The sequence below is a fragment of the Amblyomma mixtum genome, chromosome 3 (assembly GCF_055824585.1).
Source record: "Amblyomma mixtum isolate Tamu chromosome 3, ASM5582458v1, whole genome shotgun sequence".
Lineage (NCBI taxonomy): Eukaryota > Metazoa > Arthropoda > Arachnida > Ixodida > Ixodidae > Amblyomma > Amblyomma mixtum.
Window position 1 is genome coordinate 240,253,478 of NC_143014.1, and position 13,211 is coordinate 240,266,688.

Genomic DNA, 13,211 nt, shown 5'->3' on the forward strand with positions numbered 1-13,211 from the left:
AACGGCGAAGAAGCGAAAAGGAAAGCCATAAAACATTCCTAGCACTCTTGACCAAGGAACGCCCACGAAAGCCACGACCCTTTTAATGACCAGGAACTCAATAAGGGGCCGCGGGCTCCGACATCAAGCGTCCTGCACTTCGAAGCAGCCGCCACCATGCTGCTGGTAGTGGGAGTTCATGCCGACATCGTTGCACCATCCTAGAGTGTAACAGTGCGCGCGTCCAGGCACACGTGCAGTGTCTTCGGAGTGGGGGAGGGGGCGTCGAAAGAAAACGAAACTTCTGGAGAACATAGCTCTTGCGCTGTTGTTTTCAGCGCGCACTGGCTTTCGCTCAATTCGGATACGCCGAGTACCAGAAACTTGGAGGAAGGCTGGAACAGCCTGCATGAATGGTATCGCCGATGAATAACTGGGATTGAAACAGGATTGTGTCTCCGGGCAGGGCACCGCCATCTTGCCAACGCGACTTACGCAAGCAAAGTGAAGACCGCAACGCAAAGATCCGAATCTCATGTACAGTCGCGGGTAAAAAAGATTAGCACACATGACGGAACACCAGAGCGCCGGAATGACAACGCGTGGCGCTGCGCGTGGCGAGGAGGCTGATAACGAGAGTGACGGGCCGTTCCCATTCTACAGCGTTAGGGGGGTTCAGCGGGCTGCCACGGACCAGCAGAATTATTGGCTAAAAGCAGCGCTATCATTTCTTGTTCCCGCGAGTTCCTTTTGACAAACCATCGCGGACATAAAAAAAAAACAGGAATAAAATGAAGCCATCTTTGCTCATGATAACCGAGCCAAAAATAAATGCCGCATGCACAGTCACGTAGGGTCGGCACTTCAACGCTCGGGCGGTGCACGCTTGATAAAGCTTACTTCCTGCCGTCCCCCCCTAGGATGCAAACATGGAAACGGCCCGTTAGGCAGGTCTGCGTACCGCAGCGCCGCGTGGTGAGATATACCAATTCTGATCGCCAGTGATCTGTGCTAATATTTTTTGCTCGCGACTGTACGTCCGTGAGACCCACGCAGACACTTCATATTCTGCGCATGCGCACTGGTGACCCGTAAGCGCTCTACTTACGTGAAGCTTCTACGTACGTGAAACTAAAACTGTAATTTTGGAGCCCAGCCCTTCAGCGCCCGTGCGTGGGTTGTGCGGCATCCCTTGCCGTCACCGTTACCGTCGGCGTAACTGGGCGCCGAGCATAAAAACACAAACACGCGTGTGCCGCGCGATTGCATAGAGTGCCGCCGCTCGCTCAGAGATGGCGCCAGAGTAGTACGCGCCGTAGCGCGCCGAAAGCAGGCGCGGCGCGATAGGAATTAGAGCACTGCACGGGCCTAAATATGAGGCCCGAGCCCGGCCCGGGCCCGATACCTGAAGCCCGAGCCCGGCCCAGGCCCGCGGCTTCAAGCCCGGGCCCGGCCCAGGCCCGCAAAGTTATCGCTGTAGCGAGCCCGGCCCGGCCCGTGAATCCTCGAGTGAAGCCCAGCCCAGCCCGGGCCCGGCCCGGCCCGTTTCACAGTTACGCTTGAGATATACCGCTCACTCTGAGCAAGTAGACTGCTACTAGACCGATAAGAAACTGGCCGACAAAGGTTCTGAAAACAGTTTGGCTTGCAGAAAGTTCGTTCTTTTTAACCCAGAAGGAAGTGATTAAGAGTAGTGCTCGGCATGCCCGTCTTTTGGACAGTGATCTCGTGCTGGTGCGCAAAGATAAACTAGGAAGTTTCGAGAGCCAAATAAAAAGGGCTGCATACGCGCGTAACAGACTACTTTGCATTTCCCCATGATTTTAATCAGTTATATTTTGTCGTCCGGAAGTATAAACTTTAAAGCTGTCTAGCAAGCAGTGGGATGACAATTTTAGTGAACGCGATCTCACAGGTTAAGCTTATAGCCGAACTGGTCGCCTTTCAGCAGAAACGAAATGCTAAAAGGCTTGAGTATTTCACGGTGTGTGCTTTGAAGACTATAAGCGTCGTAAACTATGTTCCTCACGAATGCATTTATAATAGTGTATAGGTATGTTTTGGGGTGACGAACGATCAATGGCCAATTAAGACCGGTTGAATTTTACTCTTACTGGTGGAGCAGAAGACAACGCGCGAACCACGTGATAACTTACAGGGCAAAACACTTGTCATGACAACCAGGCTGAAGAAGCGAGGAGGGATAGATGTGGTTAATAGATTAGATTTACAAACTGTGGCGAGTTTTTGTGGGTATTTCATTTACGAGACGTTCCGGTCAGCTGATCAATATGAAAACCAAATGCGCTTTACTTTGTGAATTTTCTCACACGAGAAAAATATAGCTATAACATAAACGCTATTTTTGGGGGGCTTAAGGGCCCAAGGGGAGGCAGGCTGTGAGAAAAACCGAAGCAGAGGGCTCCGGATCATTTCGACCACCTGGGTTTCTTCAACGAGTAGTGATACTGCAAAGTACGTAGCTTTCATGCTAGCCGCCAAGGTGGAAAGGCGGCCGCCGAGGCTAGGAGCAAACCCTGGTTCCCCGGCTCAGTAATCAAGCTCCTTGACCTAAGCCACCGCGGCGTGGAAATAAGGAAACAAATAAGTCAAGTAGTAAAGCTTAGTTTTTTTTTTCTCAGCGCGTACTATAACCCATAGCTCATCCGTGATGCTGCTCCAATGCCGCAGTTGTGTACTTCACTCTGCAATGGTGAATGAATAGTCGGACAACAGCCGTTTCTTTACGGACCCAAGCCCGACTCGGGTCCGCCGCTTTAAGCCCGAGCCCGGCCCGGGCCCGCAACTTCAGGCCCGGGCCCGGCCTAGGCCCGGCAAAACAAATCATGTCCCGGCCCGGCCCGGCCCGGCCCGGCCCGCGGGCCGGGCCGGGCCCGGGCTTTCGGGCCGGCCCGAGCCCGTGCAGTGCACTAATAGGAATCACGCCCGCGCGCGCCAATGAAGCTTAAAGAAACAACCCGAGCACGTAACCTTGTGTGTTGTGCAATGCCCTCTCCACTTGGCTCGAGCGCGGCGGCTCGGGTTCGGAGAAAAGAAACTCGAAACCTTTGTAAACTTCACTCCTCGCCTGACCAATGGCGACGCGAGCCTCGGCGGTAGGGTGAGAGAGCGTTTTAAGCATGAAATGCTTTTAGCTCCCGTTGTCGGCAGTGTGGTGACGTCACGCCGACACCGAGAGCCAACATCCGGGCACTGAATTCCACGCAACCGGGAGCTGAAACTAAAGCATCCGTGCACCGTACGCGATTTAACGAGACTCATACGTGATCTGTTAGGGGCTTTGAGAGAGGGCCGCTTAGAGCAAGAGGGGAGCTCCAGGGCGAGAAGGGCTTTGGGCGGAAAAACTGCTTCCGCGCCGTCCCCAAGAATGGCGCCGCGGTCCCACACTCAAGTATGTAAAAGACCAGCCGCTGGGCTTTCAGCTCATGACGTTTCCCCCTTTGGCAGGCAGATGTATACACGCTCGCGGAGTATTCGAACGCGCTGCATATACATTCTTGTCGGGCCTGCGTCTCGTCGTGTCCGCGTACGCTTCTGCATCGTCGTGCATTTCAATGCCATCACCGTCACAGCTGCTTGAGCCGAGCAATGGAGCCGACAGAAACCGGATACAGCTGACGAGGCAGGGCGGAAGAGATTCCCCAGACACTCAGGAAACGATTGCGTCCATATGGACCAGTGCACAGTGTGTGTGGTGTGGTGTGTTGAACACTAGGCTCATTTCAAGATTTTGACTAGTACCATCTACAACCAATGTGTTATGCCCGTAAACATTTCATGCTTACTATACTCTCGGTTACGGGAGAGGAAGAGATTTTTTAGCTAGAGAGTCTGCGTGACGATGTCGTGTTCGGCGTGCTGCCTACGGCGTTACATAAAGCTTGGGAGCGAGAGTAAGTGGGTTATTTTTAAGAATAAAAAGGAATTTTAGCCAATTTTCTTTTTTGGGGTACCATGCTTTTCTATTAGCGCTGTGAGGGAATCAGTCATGCGTTACTTCGAGAAAATAAATCTGTCATCTTTACCCTGAAATCTTTCCAATACATCAATGTTCGGACTGTTTGGGCTCGACTGGCCTTGGCTGCCCGCCGAACTGCTGAACAAATGCTTGTTGACTTGCCAGGATATCGCCAGTCAGCGGCACATCCCACTGCTCAAATGACGTGCACTGCGTCTTTCCGGCTTGCTCCCGCACCAACACGAAATTAGCTTCGAAGGAGCGTGCCCATAATAAAAAAAAATTCAAGAGCTGCGCTCCAGTTTAAATTTAGGAAGCAACGCAACAGTCGATGAACCATGCCAAAAAGATCATCGATACCGACTCGCCCAAATTTCCACCCTTGTCAGTCGGTGAATTTCTGTTCCAGTGTTTTTTTTTCTCAGTGTATTCTTTCTCTGGAATGCAGAAGCCACTGCAGGTTAACCGAGAAGAAAGCTTTTTTTTTGTCACTTACTGGGCTTTGTTTTCCTAATGCCACCACACGACACGTGCACATCATGTTGTGGGCTAGTTTTAATGGACCTCATGTCAGCCGTGTGGCAGCACTGCCAAAAAGTTCGTTTTGTCTCCACTCGTCTTTTGCAGAGTGCGCAAGGCCAGGGCTTGTTTACGAACTCGTGTGTGCGCCCTTCAGTGATTTCTGTCCTGGGACCCTCGAGCGTACACCCAGGCCTATGCCGTACACCCAGCTGCTGTCATGCTCGTGCAGTTCTTCAACTTCGCCGTCAGCCTCCCACTTGTCGTCAAGCCCGGAGGTGCAGCGCCTTACCATCACTGTCTGCGTCGTCGTGAGGGACCGAAAAGCCTCGGCTTCGGTGGTTGGCTTCAGAGGAGCGCTGCGGCGGGGTTGTGCACGCAGGCACTGCACACCTGCTCAGGGTGGGGACGCGGGGACTCACGCCAAGCTGTGTAGGTTTCCATGGGACGTTAAACGGAATGTAAGGGACTATGGTCGCCTCTAAAAAGTAAAAGTAGTTTGAGTAACAGCATATGAATTGTGCTTGCCAATACTCACCCATGGGGGAGAAACTTTGAGGAAATCGAGAAGGCTTGAAGTTAAGTTCAGGATAGCGCAGAGATTTATGGAAACGAAAAATGATGCATACAACGTTAGGCAACAGGAAGGTAGCAGCATGAGTAAGAGAACAAAGGCGAGTTAATGATGTAATATATGAAATCTAGAAGTATAAATTGGCATGGGCAGGAAATGTAATGCGAAGAGAAGATAAATGATGGTTACTTAACGTAACTGAGGGGTTTCCAAGGTAAGGCAAACGCATTAGGGGGCGTCAGAGATTCAGGTGGAAGAACGAGGTTAGGAAGTGTTTGCAGAAATAAGGTTAGTCGCAGGTGGCGCAAGAGAGGTCGAGGGTAATGGAAGAGGAATTTGTCCTGAAGTAGACATAGGCTGGTGATCACATGGATGTCTTAATACGGGCTCCGCTATGGAATCCGATGTCGAAAAATTTATTACTATTTGAGTCTTGCAGTTTCTTGAAGCTTATCCGAAGAAATTTCGCATAGTTAATTCTACTGCCCCTGCAATGCCAGATGACTCATTATTACAAGAATTTGGTGCATCCCTTGGTGCTACTGACCGGTCATGTCAGCTCAATTTTTTTCACAGCCCCGTCCACAGTTTAACACCATTAAACAATAGCACAATCTTATCATTAAATTCTGCCTCTCTCAAACTGAAAGCCTTTTCAGAGTCCAGATAGCTGCATCAACGAGGAGACAAAAAGCTCTCAAATGCAATACCTGTATTTAGGTCAAGCGCTAAATATGGCACGACTATCTGCAGGTCCCAATCCTGTATGATTTTTTTTTGTTTCGAAGCGGCGCGACTACATGTTATCTACTCAGATTATGCCTGGTAGTCATTCCCAACATTTCATACCAAAGCAAAAAAAGTGGCAGGCAGATAATGACACATGATGCGAGAAAGCTGCAATAGCAGTTGGATTTTCGTTCTACGTCTACTTTCGTGCTTTTACTCCAAACAATGCTTATGCTCTAAGCCGAGGCTTCACACGCGTGACAATTTTGGAGAGAAAAGCTCCACTTCTCGCAGAAAAGCTGAAGGTTAAGTGACGCTTGTATTTGACCTCTAACTGTAGGCTCGCCGCAGCTGTGGCTGGGACGTCATACCACGTGGCTTGTCGCAGCTGTGGCTGGGACGTCATACCACGTGACTTGTCGCAGCTGTTACCGCTCGTTCCGCCGCTGCGCCGACCGCCGCTGCAACCGCTCGCTCTCGCCAGTTGTGTCACGTGACTAACCACGTGATTCGCTCTTGCTGAACAAAGGCCAGCGCTCGCCGCCTAGACACCGCAGAGACATGGACAGAACCGGTCGCCGGGACTAGTTCGACTGAGCATTGGAGGCGCCGGGCTTCTGCTAGCGATCCCTACGACAGAGAGCGTCACGAAGCCGCGTTTACTAGAGATAAGTTGCGAAAGTGGGCTCTTCTAGTTGATGAAGAACGGGAGGCACGTCTGGAGAAGCATCGGCACACGCAAGAAGAGTATCTCAAGCGGAAAAGGGCAGCGGATGCTGCCAACGTTTCCGCGTCGACATCGGCCATTGGTTCGGTTACCTTTCGCTCCGTATAACCTGGCTCAGACGAACTGAGCCACAGCCATTTTTTTTCTCGAGGCCGCAGGTAGCTGGATGGGTGGTGGGTGGCGCAGGGTGGATGCTTCACTTGCCGGCATTATCTATGTGAAGGCAGGAAATTTTCTCTGTGTTAATGCTCGACATTTTCGCCAAGTGCCAATCTTACTGCTCTCGCAGTAAATATGGCCTCAACACGGCACTTTTCATGAAGGAAGGCTTTTCCTTTTAAGCAATGAACTTCATTGCGTCGAAATAAATTTGAACTTAAAAGTACTCGAAAAATACAACCCGAATTACCGTTTTTTGTTCCAAACGCCATTCTTTTCTTTGCTGTGTGCTGTCTTGCTGCGTTTTGTTTTACAGGTAAAATTTCAAATTCTTTAAACAAAAAATGTCTTACGATAACCATCTGTACTAAGAGCAAAAAATAAGAATGGCATTACAAGTTACAGACTGTGAGGAAGTTTTTTTTTCGTAGCTCACGTATCTATTCAAGGCCATAGTGTATGTCTAATATTTTGTAACTGCACTGACTTCGTTGCGTAGTTTTAATAGTGTTCTGAAGAGTTTTGCCTCCACTGTAATACTTCCCGCCGAAGTGAGTCAGTGGTCAGAGAGTTCTCTTGCTGAAAACAAAGTCGGCGATCCTATGCCATCAGTGGCGTCGGCAGTTGAGATGAAATATTGTAACATGCACCAAATTAAGCGTGGTATACGCTTTGGTATATGTGAATAAAGCAACGTATGGTGTATGCGCTTTCTGCCCTGATCAAGACTGCGACGGCTCTGCGGCGCCGCCTCCACTGCAGTAGTTATTTCCTCAAAACAGCGGCGGTGTGTGAAGCCTCGCAAAAACTCACGCAGCAGCGGAACGAAAAAGCGACGGCGAAATTAAATTCAAGAAGGCAATGGGAAGGCGATCAATGTAAAACGAAATGTACAACTAATCTTGCCAACGCAGATTTACCACATCGTACGATCCGCCGCGAGTTTTTTTCAACCTCGTTGGCTCTAATAAGCGACTATTGCCCCATAGAATTCCAGGAGGTGCAGTTCATAGCGGGCGTTGAATGGCGACTGTGGTGAGCAATGCACATCTCAGAGCCGCAGCGGTCGAACCATCCAGCGACGGTGTGTATTCGGATTTATATTTTAACCCCAAAAAGTGTGCGCAAAGACTTTCTCATTTCGGTGCAGGAAAATAATGTATCTAGTACCTGTAGCCTTTATTACTTAGTGAGCAAACACTCAAACCCTGCGACACAAAAGGGAGTGCAACGAGCAACGCCTGCAGGCAATACCTTCCGTAACGAAGTACAATATGGCCAGACGCGGCGCTTATCTCAATGTGGAAAACTACAGGCATCATGACACTCGTAGAAATAGCGCGAATTGCATCAAGAGTGCGTTGGGATTCCTCTATTAACATCGTTGTCGATGTTCACACCGATATGCTGGAGCATCATGGTTCTAATTAAAGGAAGTGTCAACGCTCATCGTGGTACCATCGTCGCGATCGGTGCCCTGTTTATTTACAGCGGCTTGGTGTGACCGAGTTCCTACAAGTGGGATGCGCTTGAGGGAGACTCACGTTGCCACCCAGGTGGGCGTAGTCACGTGACGATATTTAAATGTCCCAAGCTTTGTATCGAGTTCAAAAAAAAACTAACCATGTTAAAGTTACCCAGAAAGAACCAACTCAAATGGGCATATTAAGGCAACACTGTTAGGGTCCCGTTGAGCAGAAATCCCCGCAGCGTTTTTCCCCCGGAGAAGCAACCTAGGTGGGCCACCTAGGCCACGTGACCTTGTGACATCATCGCAACCTGCCCACCGGAGTGTGAGCGAACTGCCCACTGTGGCAGGTGGCAGATAATGATTGGTCGCGACAGGTTGCTCAGGAAGGGCAACCTGGGTCTCGCAAGCCCCACCGGTGGCAGCACGTGCCGGGGCAGTGGCGCATCGCTTAACCGCTGCGCCAATACGCCAGGAGTGGCATAAATACAGAATGACCAATTCCGTATATATCAGCATTAACCCAAGACGACTGCCATCAAATCTGCACTAGTTGGGGTTTCCATTTTGTGAACTGTCTTGTTTTGTTTTTTTATGCTTGGTCTTACTAAATGAAAACACTCTGTATACTACATCCCCAGAGTGTCCTCATCCCACCTGTAATCTTTTCCACAGTTTATTCATACAGTCAAAGTAGTTGTATCCTATAATTGAAAATGAATACTAGTCCTGTAACATAATCCTACTGGTCTCGTAGACTCGGTTTCATCAGTTAAATAACTCGGTGTCTTCTTGAATTCCAATTTAGAATGGACTGAGCCCAAAAAATATATTACGTCTAGAGCGCAAAAGAAACTTGGCTTTCTGAAGCGATGCTTACATATGGTCGACAGGGGGACCAGGCTTGAAGCATTCCATCTCCACGTGCGTCCTTCCCTGGAATACGCATCAGTCATTTGGAATCCCTACCAAATCACCCTAACCGATCTACTTGAAGCAGTCCAGAATAAAGCTGCTCGATTCATCTTGTCTTCCTTCAAAGATGAAAATCTTTGAAGGCAAAGCTCAACATGCCGTAACTCACTGTACGCTAAAAATTCGCTAGGTTTTTTTTTAAGTGAAAAGCTTCACTAGGCTAGTAAACACCGGGTCTGGCATGCGCCGGGGTCAATTTTAGCCACAGCTGCGCATGCGCCAGATCGCCGCGTGACGTCACTGGAGAGGCGCAGGTGGTCGGCGGAGCCGCGCTCGGCGGCGGCTCCGCCGGTTGACCTTCGCCGTCGTTCGCGCGCTCTACGCGTGTTTACCGAGTGTGCATCGGCGCGCGCTCGGCTTCCTCGTATGACGCGACTTGCAGCCGCGTGTTTACCACAGTTACTACGCATGCGGAAAGAGGGCTATATAATGCGCTTGCCTACACCGTTATCGTGGTGCTCCCAGTGCATTGTGCGCGAACTGCGACAGCCACGACGTCAAACAAAGCAGGTTTAACCGGAGCTAAGCCACTGTCAATTTTTTTCCCCACACTCAATTAATACGCCCACATTTTCCACACGCAAAGTATCATTTGCTCGGTCACATATTTTGCCATCACCTCACGCCTCACATTGCATCGATCATGCCTACAAAGTTAACCTTATCTTCGCCCAGACGGAAAACTGGAATTCGCCTTCAGCCTTATCAATAAAAGAATGGAATGAATTGCCCTCCAAAATCGTCATGAGAACACAGTCTTCGCTATTTCATTCTAGAACCCTAGTCCTTCCAGCGACAAAATTACTTTGTTACACGACGCATCCACAATCGCTATTCTTGGTCTTTTGTTTTTATTTGTTTATTTTGCATTCTTAAAGAAAAACTCTTTGTGATCATGTTTCTTGACTTGTAGCCTACTTGAGTGCCACATTAACTACCTGCAGTGCTTTTTCAATAAATAATTTGATGGTTTTGGTTTTTGGGGTTTAACGGCCAAAAGCGACTAAGGCTATGAGAGACGCCGTAGTGGAAGGCTCCAGAAATTTCGACCACCTGGGGTTCTTTAACGTGCACTGACATCGCACAGTACACGGGCCTCTAGAATTTCTTCAAAGAAATTCAACCGCCGCGGCCGGGATCGAACTCGCGTCTTTCGTGTCAGCAGCCGAGCACCATAACCACTGAGCCACCGCGGCGGCAATACAAATAATTTGAATATATATATATATATATATATATATATATATATATATATATATATATGACAGAAGCCAACAGCCACAGAAACCAAGGGGCACAGGGGATTTTTTTTTAACTAATTTATTTATTTTGAGTGTTGATCAATTTAGAATATTACTGAATATGTTATCGCTTAAAGCTAATTGGTTAGAAAAGCAGAAGAAAAACAACCATGTGCCGCCGGTGGGATCCGAACCCACGACCTCCGAATTACGCGTCCGGTGCTCTACCTCTGAGCTACGGCGACGGCTGTCAAACCTTCTGCTTTCGGGGGTATTTATGTTTACAAGTAACCTAACCTTGAGAGTGTTAATCAGCGCCACCCACGTTCATAAGCGGCGGACGTAGAACGTCCTGAGTAACCGCAGGTGTGACGTAGAACGTCATCGAACGGAGAGGGTGGAAGCTGCGTGAGAACCCTCTTATGCTTCCTATGGCATCAAGGCTGCCAGAACCGAGGCCCTCGCTAAGCAATTAAGCAAACAAGGGAAGGGGAATGAGGGGCTCGTTATAAATATGACAGAAGCCAACAGCCACAGAAACCAAGGGGCACAGGGGATTTTTTTTACTAATTTATTTATTTTGAGTGTTGATCAATTTAGAATATTACTGAATATGTTATCGCTTAAAGCTAATTGATTAGAAAAGCAGAAGAAAAAACAACCATGTGCCGCCGGTGGGATCCGAACCCACGACCTCCGAATTACGCGTCCGGTGCTCTACCTCTGAGCTACGGCGACGGCTGTCAAACCTTCTGCTTTCGGGGGTATTTATGTTTACAAGTAACCTAACCTTGAGAGTGTTCATCAGCGCCACCCACGTTCATAAGCGGCGGACGTAGAACGTCCTGAGTAACCGCAGGTGTGACGTAGAACGTCATCGAACGGAGAGGGTGGAAGCTGCGTGAGAACCCTCTTATGCTTCCTATGGCATCAAGGCTGCCAGAACCGAGGCCCTCGCTAAGCAATTAAGCAAACAAGGGAAGGGGAATGAGGGGCTCGTTATAAATATGACAGAAGCCAACAGCCACAGAAACCAAGGGGCACAGGGGATTTTTTTTTAACTAATTTATTTATTTTGAGTGTTGATCAATTTAGAATATTACTGAATATGTTATCGCTTAAAGCTAATTGATTAGAAAAGCAGAAGAAAAAACAACCATGTGCCGCCGGTGGGATCCGAACCCACGACCTCCGAATTACGCGTCCGGTGCTCTACCTCTGAGCTACGGCGACGGCTGTCAAACCTACTGCTTTCGGGGGTATTTATGTTTACAAGTAACCTAACCTTGAGAGTGTTCATCAGCGCCACCCACGTTCATAAGCGGCGGACGTAGAACGTCCTGAGTAACCGCAGGTGTGACGTAGAACGTCATCGAACGGAGAGGGTGGAAGCTGCGTGAGAACCCTCTTATGCTTCCTATGGCATCAAGGCTGCCAGAACCGAGGCCCTCGCTAAGCAATTAAGCAAACAAGGGAAGGGGAATGAGGGGCTCGTTATAAATATGACAGAAGCCAACAGCCACAGAAACCAAGGGGCACAGGGGATTTTTTTTAAAACTAATTTATTTATTTTGAGTGTTGATGAATTTAGAATATTACTGAATATGTTATCGCTTAAAGCTAATTGATTAGAAAAGCAGAAGAAAAAACAACCATGTGCCGCCGATGGGATCCGAACCCACGACCTCCGAATTACGCGTCCGGTGCTCTACCTCTGAGCTACGGCGACGGCTGTCAAACCTTCTGCTTTCGGGGGTATTTATGTTTACAAGTAACCTAACCTTGAGAGTGTTCATCAGCGCCACCCACGTTCATAAGCGGCGGACGTAGAACGCCCTGAGTAACCGCAGGTGTGACGTAGAACGTCATCGAACGGAGAGGGTGGAAGCTGCGTGAGAACCCTCTTATGCTTCCTATGGCATCAAGGCTGCCAGAACCGAGGCCCTCGCTAAGCAATTAAGCAAACAAGGGAAGGGGAATGAGGGGCTCGTTATAAATATGACAGAAGCCAACAGCCACAGAAACCAAGGGGCACAGGGGATTTTTTTTCACTAATTTATTTATTTTGAGTGTTGATCAATTTAGAATATTACTGAATATGTTATCGCTTAAAGCTAATTGATTAGAAAAGCAGAAGAAAAAACAACCATGTGCCGCCGGTGGGATCCGAACCCACGACCTCCGAATTACGCGTCCGGTGCTCTACCTCTGAGCTACGGCGACGGCTGTCAAACCTTCTGCTTTCGGGGGTATTTATGTTTACAAGTAACCTAACCTTGAGAGTGTTCATCAGCGCCACCCACGTTCGTAAGCGGCGGACGTAGAACGTCCTGAGTAACCGCAGGTGTGACGTAGAACGTCATCGAACGGAGAGGGTGGAAGCTGCGTGAGAACCCTCTTATGCTTCCTATGGCATCAAGGCTGCCAGAACCGTGGGTGGCGCTGATGAACACTCTCAAGGTTAGGTTACTTGTAAACATAAATACCCCCGAAAGCAGAAGGTTTGACAGCCGTCGCCGTAGCTCAGAGGTAGAGCACCGGACGCGTAATTCGGAGGTCACGGGTTCGGATCCCATCGGCGGCACATGGTTGTTTTTTCTTCTGCTTTTCTAATCAATTAGCTTTAAGCGATAACATATTCAGTAATATTCTAAATTCATCAACACTCAAAATAAATAAATTAGTTTTAAAAAAAATCCCCTGTGCCCCTTGGTTTCTGTGGCTGTTGGCTTCTGTCATATTTATAACGAGCCCCTCATTCCCCTTCCCTTGTTTGCTTAATTGCTTAGCGAGGGCCTCGGTTCTGGCAGCCTTGATGCCATAGGAAGCATAAGAGGGTTCTCACGCAGCTTCCACCCTCT

The 13,211-nt window shown here is 49.0% G+C and overlaps 1 long non-coding RNA gene across 4 annotated transcripts in view; it reads right to left on the reverse strand.

Moving 5' to 3' along the window:
* The window catches only part of LOC149354127 (uncharacterized), a 532,700-nt gene that overhangs the window by 496,581 nt on the left and 22,908 nt on the right, over positions 1-13,211 (reverse strand). For 3 of the 4 annotated variants that reach the window (XR_016291179.1, XR_016291177.1, XR_016291178.1), the window contains exons 2-3: positions 9,015-9,070; positions 6,600-6,720 (exon numbers count right to left, since the gene is read on the reverse strand). This is a non-coding gene — a long non-coding RNA (uncharacterized LOC149354127). The remainder of the gene's footprint in view (positions 1-6,599; positions 6,721-9,014; positions 9,071-13,211) is intronic. The other variant, XR_016291176.1, reaches the window with a different exon arrangement.